Genomic DNA, 9231 nt, shown 5'->3' with positions numbered 1-9231 from the left:
TGTTGAATTTGGATGATCTTCTCGGTAGTTTCTTGTATAATCTCCGGACCCGTAATCTGTCTATCCCCCACTTCACTCCAACAAATCGAAGACCTGCACTTTCTACCATAAAGTGCTTCAAACGGCGCCATCTCAATGTTTGAATGGTAGCTGTTGTTGTGGGAAAATTCTGCTAACGGTAGATGTCGATCCCAACTGTTTCCGAAATCAATAACACATGCTCGTAGCATGTCTTCAAGCGTTTGTATCGTCCTTTCACTCTGCCCATCAGTTTGTGGATGATAGGCAGTACTCATATCTAGACGAGTTCCTAATGCTTGCTGTAATGTCTGCCAGAATCTTGAAATAAATCTGCCATCCCTATCAGAGATAATAGAGATTGGTATTCCATGTCTGGAGACGACTTCCTTCAAATACAGTCGTGCTAACTTCTCCATCTTGTCATCTTCTCTTATTGGCAGGAAGTGTGCTGATTTGGTGAGACGATCAACTATTACCCAAATAGTATCAAAACCACTTGCAGTCCTTGGCAATTTAGTGATGAAATCCATGGTAATGTTTTCCCATTTCCATTCCGGAATTTCAGGTTGTTGAAGTAGACCTGATGGTTTCTGATGCTCAGCTTTGACCTTAGAACACGTCAAACATTCTCCTACGTATTTAGCAACATCGGCTTTCATACCCGGCCACCAAAAATGTTTCTTGAGATCCTTGTACATCTTCCCCGTTCCAGGATGTATTGAGTATCTGGTTTTATGAGCTTCTCTAAGTACCATTTCTCTCATATCTCCAAATTTTGGTACCCAAATCCTTTCAGCCCTATACCGGGTTCCGTCTTCCCGAATATTAAGATGCTTCTCCGATCCTTTGGGTATTTCATCCTTTAAATTTCCCTCTTTTAAAACTCCTTGTTGCGCCTCCTTTATTTGAGTAGTAAGGTTATTATGAATCATTATATTCATAGATTTTACTCGAATGGGTTCTCTGTCCTTCCTGCTCAAGGCATCGGCTACCACATTTGCCTTCCCCGGGTGGTAACAAATCTCAAAGTCGTAATCATTCAATAATTCAATCCACCTACGCTGCCTCATATTCAGTTGTTTCTGATTAAATATGTGTTGAAGACTTTTGTGGTCGGTATATATAATACTTTTGACCCCATATAATTAGTGCCTCCAAGTCTTTAATGCAAAAACAACAGCGCCTAATTCCAAATCATGCGTCGTATAATTTTGTTCGTAAATCTTCAATTGTCTAGACGCATAAGCAATCACCTTCGTTCGTTGCATTAATACACAACCGAGACCTTGCTTTGATGCATCACAATAAATCACAAAATCATCATTCCCTTCAGGCAATGACAATATAGGTGCCGTAGTTAGCTTTTTCTTCAATAACTGAAACGCTTTCTCTTGTTCATCATTCCATTCAAATTTCTTCCCTTTATGCGTTAATGCAGTCAAGGGTTTTGCTATTCTGGAAAAGTATTGGATGAACCTTCTGTAGTAACCAGCTAGTCCTAAAAACTGGCGTATGTGTTTCGAAGTTTTCGGGGTTTCCCACTTTTCAACAGTTTCTATCTTTGCCGGATCCACCTTAATACCTTCTTTGTTCACTATGTGACCGAGGAATTGAACTTCTTCCAACCAAAATGCACACTTTGAAAACTTAGCGTACAATTCTTCCTTCCTCAATACTTCTAACACCTTTCTCAAATGTTCACCGTGTTCTTGGTCATTCTTTGAGTAAATAAGTATGTCATCAATGAAAACAATGACAACCTTGTCAAGGTATGGTCCACACACTCGGTTCATAAGGTCCATGAACACAGCTGGTGCATTAGTTAAACCAAACGGCATGACCATAAACTCGTAATGACCGTAACGTGTTCTAAAAGCAGTCTTTGGAATATCATCTTCTTTCACCCGCATTTGATGATACCCGGAACGTAAGTCAATCTTTGAATAAACAGACGAGCCTTGTAGTTGATCAAATAAGTCGTCGATTCTCGGTAGTGGGTAGCGGTTCTTGATGGTAAGTTTGTTCAACTCTCGGTAGTCGATACACAACCTGAATGTACCATCTTTCTTCTTGACAAACAAAACAGGAGCTCCCCACGGTGATGTGCTTGGTCGAATGAAACCACGCTCTAAAAGTTCTTGTAATTGGCTTTGCAGTTCTTTCATCTCGCTGGGTGCGAGTCTGTAAGGAGCACGAGCTATTGGTGCAGCTCCTGGTACAAGATCTATTTAAAATTCAACGGATCGATGTGGGGGTAATCCCGGTAATTCTTTCGGAAATACATCGGGAAATTCTTTTGCAATGGGAACATCATTGATGTTCTTTTCTTCAGTTTGTACTTTCTCGACGTGTGCTAGAACAGCATAGCAACCTTTTCTTATTAGTTTTTGTGCCTTCAAATTACTAATAAGATGTAGCTTCGTGTTGCCCTTTTCTCCGTACACCATTAAGGGTTTTCCTTTTTCTCGTATAATGCGAATTGCATTTTTGTAACAAACGATCTCTGCTTTCACTTCTTTCAACCAGTCCATACCGATTATCACATCAAAACTCCCTAACTCTACTGGTATCAAGTCAATCTTAAATGTTTCGCTAACCAGTTTAATTTCTCGATTCCGACATATATTATCTGCTAAAATTAATTTACCATTTGCTAATTCGAGTAAAAATTTACTATCCAAAGGCGTCAATGGACAACTTAATTTAGCACAAAAATCTCTACTCATACAGCTTCTATCCGCACCCGAATCAAATAAAACGTAAGCAGATTTATTGTCAATAAGAAACGTACCCGTAACAAGCTCCGAGTCTTCCTGTGCCTCTGCCGCATTAATATTGAAAACTCTTCCGCGGCCTTGTCCATTCGTGTTCTCCTGGTTCGGGCAATTTCTAATAATGTGGCCCGGTTTTCCACATTTATAACAAACTACATTGGCATAACTTGCTCCGACACTACTTGCTCCGCCATTACTCGTTCCGACACCATTTGTTCCTTTCGTTCTATTAACCCCTGGTCCGTAGACCTCACACTTCACCGCGCTATGACCATTTCTTTTACACTTGTTGCAAAATTTGGTGCAGAACCCCGAGTGATACTTTTCACACCTTTGGCATAGCTGCTTCTGATTGTTATTGTTGTTGCGGTTATTATTGTTGTTGGGATGATTGTTGTAGTTGCTGTTGTTGTTGTTATTGTTGTTGTTGTTGTTGGGCCGTTTGTTGTAGTTGCGATTGATGTTGCGATTGTTGGGATAATTGTTGCGATTATTGTTGTAATTGCTGTTGTTGTTGTATTGGTGATTCTTATCACCGTTTTCCTCCCACTTTCTTTTAACTTGCTTCACATTGGCCTCTTCAGCAGTCTGTTCTTTAATTCTTTCTTTAATCTGGTTCACTAGTTTGTGAGCCATTCTACATGCCTGTTGTATGGAGGCGGGCTCGTGTGAACTTATATCTTCTTGGATTCTTTCCGGTAATCCTTTCACAAACGCGTCGATCTTCTCTTCCTCATCTTCGAATGCTCCCGGACACAATAGGCACAATTCTGTGAATCGTCTTTCGTACGTGGTAATATCAAATCCTTGGGTTCGTAACCCTCTAAGTTCAGTCTTGAGCTTATTGACCTCGGTTCTGGGACGGTACTTCTCGTTCATCAAGTTCTTGAATGCTGACCACGGTAGTGCGTACGCATCGTCTTGTCCCACTTGCTCTAGATAGGTATTCCACCATGTTAACGCAGAACCTGTGAAGGTATGCGTAGCGTACTTCACTTTGTCCTCTTCAGTACACTTACTTATGGCAAACACCGATTCGACCTTCTCGGTCCACCGTTTCAATCCGATCGGTCCTTCGGTTCCATCAAATTCCAAAGGTTTGCAGGCAGTGAATTCTTTGTAGGTGCATCCTACACGATTTCCTGTACTGCTAGATCCAAGGTTATTGTTGGTATGTAGCGCAGCCTGTACTGCGGCTATGTTTGAAGCTAGAAAAGTACGGAATTCCTCTTCATTCATATTCACGGTGTGTCGAGTAGTCGGTGCCATTTCCTTCAAAATAGTCAAATGGAACAAGTTAATCATACAGAATATTAAGAGTAGTTAATAGTATTTCGTAGCATAATATGAACTCATTTATAAAAGCTTTTTCTTCATATTAGCGTTTTATAAGTTTAAATTCGGGTAGTACCTACCCGTTAAGTTCATACTTAGTAGCTAATATACAATTCAACTACTACAATTCTATATGAAAAACTGATTATAATAATATTTCGCGTTCAAACTTTTACACAATATTTTACAAACTTACAATACCGCTTATTTTACATATAGTATGAAATATAGCACACAATAAATTTGATACAAGATGGTTGTGAAGATAATTCTAGCTTGTACACAAGTCGTACAGCAAAGGCAATAAAGACACGTAATTCATACGTCCAGAAACAAGTCATGCATTCTGGTTTTACTAGGATTACTTCCCATCCTTGGTCTTGTGGAACATAATCGTTATGGCCGTTGATAAGACAGCGTGTTGTAACATCGTCAAAGGGACGAGGGTTACGTAATGTCCAACAGTCCCGTAACAATCTAAAAACCTCATTTCTTACCCTAATTACCGACTCCGTCACTTGTGGAAACATTTTGTTTAATAGTTGTAGCCCGATGTTCTTGTTCTCACTTTGGTGAGAGCATAACATGCTTCTTTATGTTGCATGTTAGCCGCTTTTTCTAAATCACGAAGTCCAATATTCGGATATATTGAGTCAAAATAATTTCTTAACCCATTGCGTAAAATAGCATTTGGGTTCCCCGCAATATATGCGTCAAAGTAAACACATCGTAACTTATGGATTTCCCAATGTGATATCCCCCATCTTTCGAACGAAAGCCTTTTATAAACCAAGGCATTCTTGGAACGTTCTTCGAATGTCTTACAAACTGATCTCGCCTTAAATAGTTATGCCGAAGAATTCTGACCGACTCTAGACAAGATTTCATCAATCATGTCTCCGGGTAGGTCTCTTAAAATATTGGGTTGTCTATCCATTTTGTGTTTTTATACTGTAAAATAGACAAGAGTTAGATTCATAAAAAAAATACTTATTAATACAAGCAATTTTTACATATATCATAAAGCATAAGCACACTATATTACATATATTGCACCACACGAATACAACTATCTTATTCCGACTCGCTTGTTTCTTCTTCTTCGGTTTTGGTTCGTTTTGCCAAGTTTCTAGGGATATATGATGTTCCCCTAATACGAACCGTCGTTTTCCACATTGGTTTAGAAAAACCTGGTGGTTTAGAGGTTCCCGGGTCATTGTTACAACTTAAGGACTTCGGGGGTTGACGATACATATAAAGTTCATCGGGGTTGGAATTAGATTTCTCTATTTTTATGCCCTTTCCCTTATTATTTTCTTTTGCCTTTTTAAATTCAGTTGGGGTAATTTCTATAACATCATCGGAATTCTCGTCGGAATCCGATTCATCGGAGAATTGGTAATCCTCCCAATATTTTGCTTCCTTGGCGGAAACACCATTGACCATAATTAACCTTGGTCGGTTGGTTGAGGATTTTCTTTTACTTAACCGTTTTATTATTTCCCCCACCGGTTCTATTTCTTCATCCGGTTCTGATTCTTCTTCCGGTTCCGATTCTTCTTCCGGTTCCGACTCTTCTTCCGGTTCCTCTTCGGGAACTTGTGAATCAGTCCACGAATCATTCCAATTTACATTTGACTCTTCATTATTATTAGGTGAGTCAATGGGACTTGTTCTAGAGGTAGACATCTATCACATAATATCAAACGCGTTAAGAGATTAATATATCACATAATATTCACATGTTAAAAATATATAGTTTCCAACAAAATTTGTTAAGCAATCATTTTTCAAGTAAATACGGTCGAAGTCCAGACTCACTAATGCATCCTAACAAACTCGATAAGATACACTAATGCAAAATTCTGGTTCTCTAAGACCAATGCTCGGATACCAACTGAAATGTCCCGTTCTTATTGATTAAAAACGTTCCATATTAACTGATTTCGTTGCGAGGTTTTGACCTCTATATGAGACGTTTTTCAAAGACTGCATTCATTTTAAAACATACCATAACCTTTATTTCATCAATAAAGGTTTAAAAAGCTTTACGTAGATTATCAAATAATGATAATCTAAATTATCATGTTTACACACGACCATTACATAATGGTTTACAATACAAATATGTTACAACAAAATAAGTTTCTTGAATGCAGTTTTTACACAATATCATACAAGCATGGACTCCAAATCTCGTCCTTATTTAAGTATGCGACAGCGGAAGCTCTTAATAATCACCTGAGAATAAACATGCTTAAAACGTCAACAAAAATGTTGGTGAGTTATAGGTTTAACCTATATATATCAAATCATAATAATAGACCACAAGATTTCATATTTCAATACACATCCCATACATAGAGATAAAAATCATTCATATGGTGAACACCTGGTAACCGACATTAACAAGATGCATATATAAGAATATCCCCATCATTCCGGGACACCCTTCGGATATGATATAAATTTCGAAGTACTAAAGCATCCGGTACTTTGGATGGGGTTTGTTAGGCCCAATAGATCTATCTTTAGGATTCGCGTCAATTAGGGTGTCTGTTCCCTAATTCTTAGATTACCAGACTTAATAAAAAGGGGCATATTCGATTTCGATAATTCAACCATAGAATGTAGTTTCACGTACTTGTGTCTATTTTGTAAATCATTTATAAAACCTGCATGTATTCTCATCCCAAAAATATTAGATTTTAAAAGTGGGACTATAACTCACTTTCACAGATTTTTACTTCGTCGGGAAGTAAGACTTGGCCACTGGTTGATTCACGAACCTATAACAATATATACATATATATCAAAGTATGTTCAAAATATATTTACAACACTTTTAATATATTTTGATGTTTTAAGTTTATTAAGTCAGCTGTCCTCGTTAGTAACCTACAACTAGTTGTCCACAGTTAGATGTACAGAAATAAATAAATATTATCTTGAATCAATCCACGACCCAGTGTATACGTATCTCAGTATTGATCACAACTCAAACTATATATATTTTGGAATCAACCTCAACCCTGTATAGCTAACTCCAACATTCACATATAGAGTGTCTATGGTTGTTCCAAAATATATATAGATGTGTCGACATGATAGGTCGAAACATTGTATACGTGTCTATGGTATCTCAAGATTACATAATATACAATACAAGTTGATTAAGTTATGGTTGGAATATATTTGTTACCAATTTTCACGTAGCTAAAATGAGAAAAATTATCCAATCTTGTTTTACCCATAACTTCTTCATTTTAAATCCGTTTTGAGTGAATAAAATTGCTATGTTTTCATATTGAACTCTATTTTATGAATCTAAACAGAAAAGTATAGGTTTATAGTCAGAAAAATAAGTTACAAGTCGTTTTTGTAAAGGTAGTCATTTCAGTCGAAAGAACGACGTCTAGATGACCATTTTAGAAAACATACTTCCACTTTGAGTTTAAACATAATTTTTGGATATAGTTTCATGTTCATAATAAAAATCATTTTCTTAGAATAACAACTTTTAAATCAAAGTTTATCATAGTTTTTAATTAACTAACCCAAAACAGCCCGCGGTGTTACTACGACGGCGTAAATCCGGTTTTACGGTATTTTTCGTGTTTCCAGGTTTTAAATCATTAAGTTAGCATATAATATAGATATAGAACATGTGTTTAGTTGATTTTAAAAGTCAAGTTAGAAGGATTAACTTTTGTTTGCGAACAAGTTTAGAATTAACTAAACTATGTTCTAGTGATTACAAGTTTAAACCTTCGAATAAGATAGCTTTATATGTATGAATCGAATGATGTTATGAACATCATTAATACCTTAAGTTCCTTGGATAAACCTACTGGAAAAGAGAAAAATGGATCTAGCTTCAATGGATCCTTGGATGGCTCGAAGTTCTTGAAGCAAAATCATGACACGAAAACAAGTTCAAGTAAGATCATCACTTGAAATAAGATTGTTATAGTTATAGAAATTGAACTAAAGTTTGAATATGATTATTACCTTGTATTAGAATGATAACCTAATGTAAGAAACAAAGATTTCTTGAGGTTGGATGATCACCTTACAAGATTGGAAGTGAGCTAGCAAACTTGAAAGTATTCTTGATTTTATGAAACTAGAACTTTTGGAATTTATGAAGAACACTTAGAACTTGAAGATAGAACTTGAGAGAGATCAATTAGATGAAGAAAATTGAAGAATGAAAGTGTTTGTAGGTGTTTTTGGTCGTTGGTGTATGGATTAGATATAAAGGATATGTAATTTTGTTTTCATGTAAATAAGTCATGAATGATTACTCATATTTTTGTAATTTTATGAGATATTTCATGCTAGTTGCCAAATGATGGTTCCCACATGTGTTAGGTGACTCACATGGGCTGCTAAGAGCTGATCATTGGAGTGTATATACCAATAGTACATACATCTAAAAGCTGTGTATTGTACGAGTACGAATACGGGTGCATACGAGTAGAATTGTTGATGAAACTGAACGAGGATGTAATTGTAAGCATTTTTGTTAAGTAGAAGTATTTTGATAAGTGTATTGAAGTCTTTCAAAAGTGTATAAATACATATTAAAACACTACATGTATATACATTTTAACTGAGTCGTTAAGTCATCGTTAGTCGTTACATGTAAGTGTTGTTTTGAAACCTTTAGGTTAACGATCTTGTTAAATGTTGTTAACCCAATGTTTATAATATCAAATGAGATTTTAAATTATTATATTATCATGATATTATCATGTATGAATATCTCTTAATATGATATATATACATTAAATGTCTTTACAACGATAATCGTTACATATATGTCTCGTTTAAAAATCATTAAGTTAGTAGTCTTGTTTTTACATATGTAGTTTATTGTTAATATACTTAATGATATGTTTACTTATCATAGTATCATGTTAACTATATATATATCCATATATGTCATCATATAGTCTTTACAAGTTTTAACGTTCGTGAATCACCGGTCAACTTGGGTGGTCAATTGCCTATATGAAACATATTTCAATTAATCAAGTCTTAAAAAGTTTGATTGCTTAACATGTTGGAAACATTTAATCATGTAAATATTAATCTC

This window comes from Rutidosis leptorrhynchoides, chromosome 3, assembly GCF_046630445.1.
Source record: "Rutidosis leptorrhynchoides isolate AG116_Rl617_1_P2 chromosome 3, CSIRO_AGI_Rlap_v1, whole genome shotgun sequence".
Classification (NCBI taxonomy): Eukaryota; Viridiplantae; Streptophyta; class Magnoliopsida; order Asterales; family Asteraceae; genus Rutidosis; species Rutidosis leptorrhynchoides.
This window is presented reverse-complemented; position numbering follows the sequence as displayed.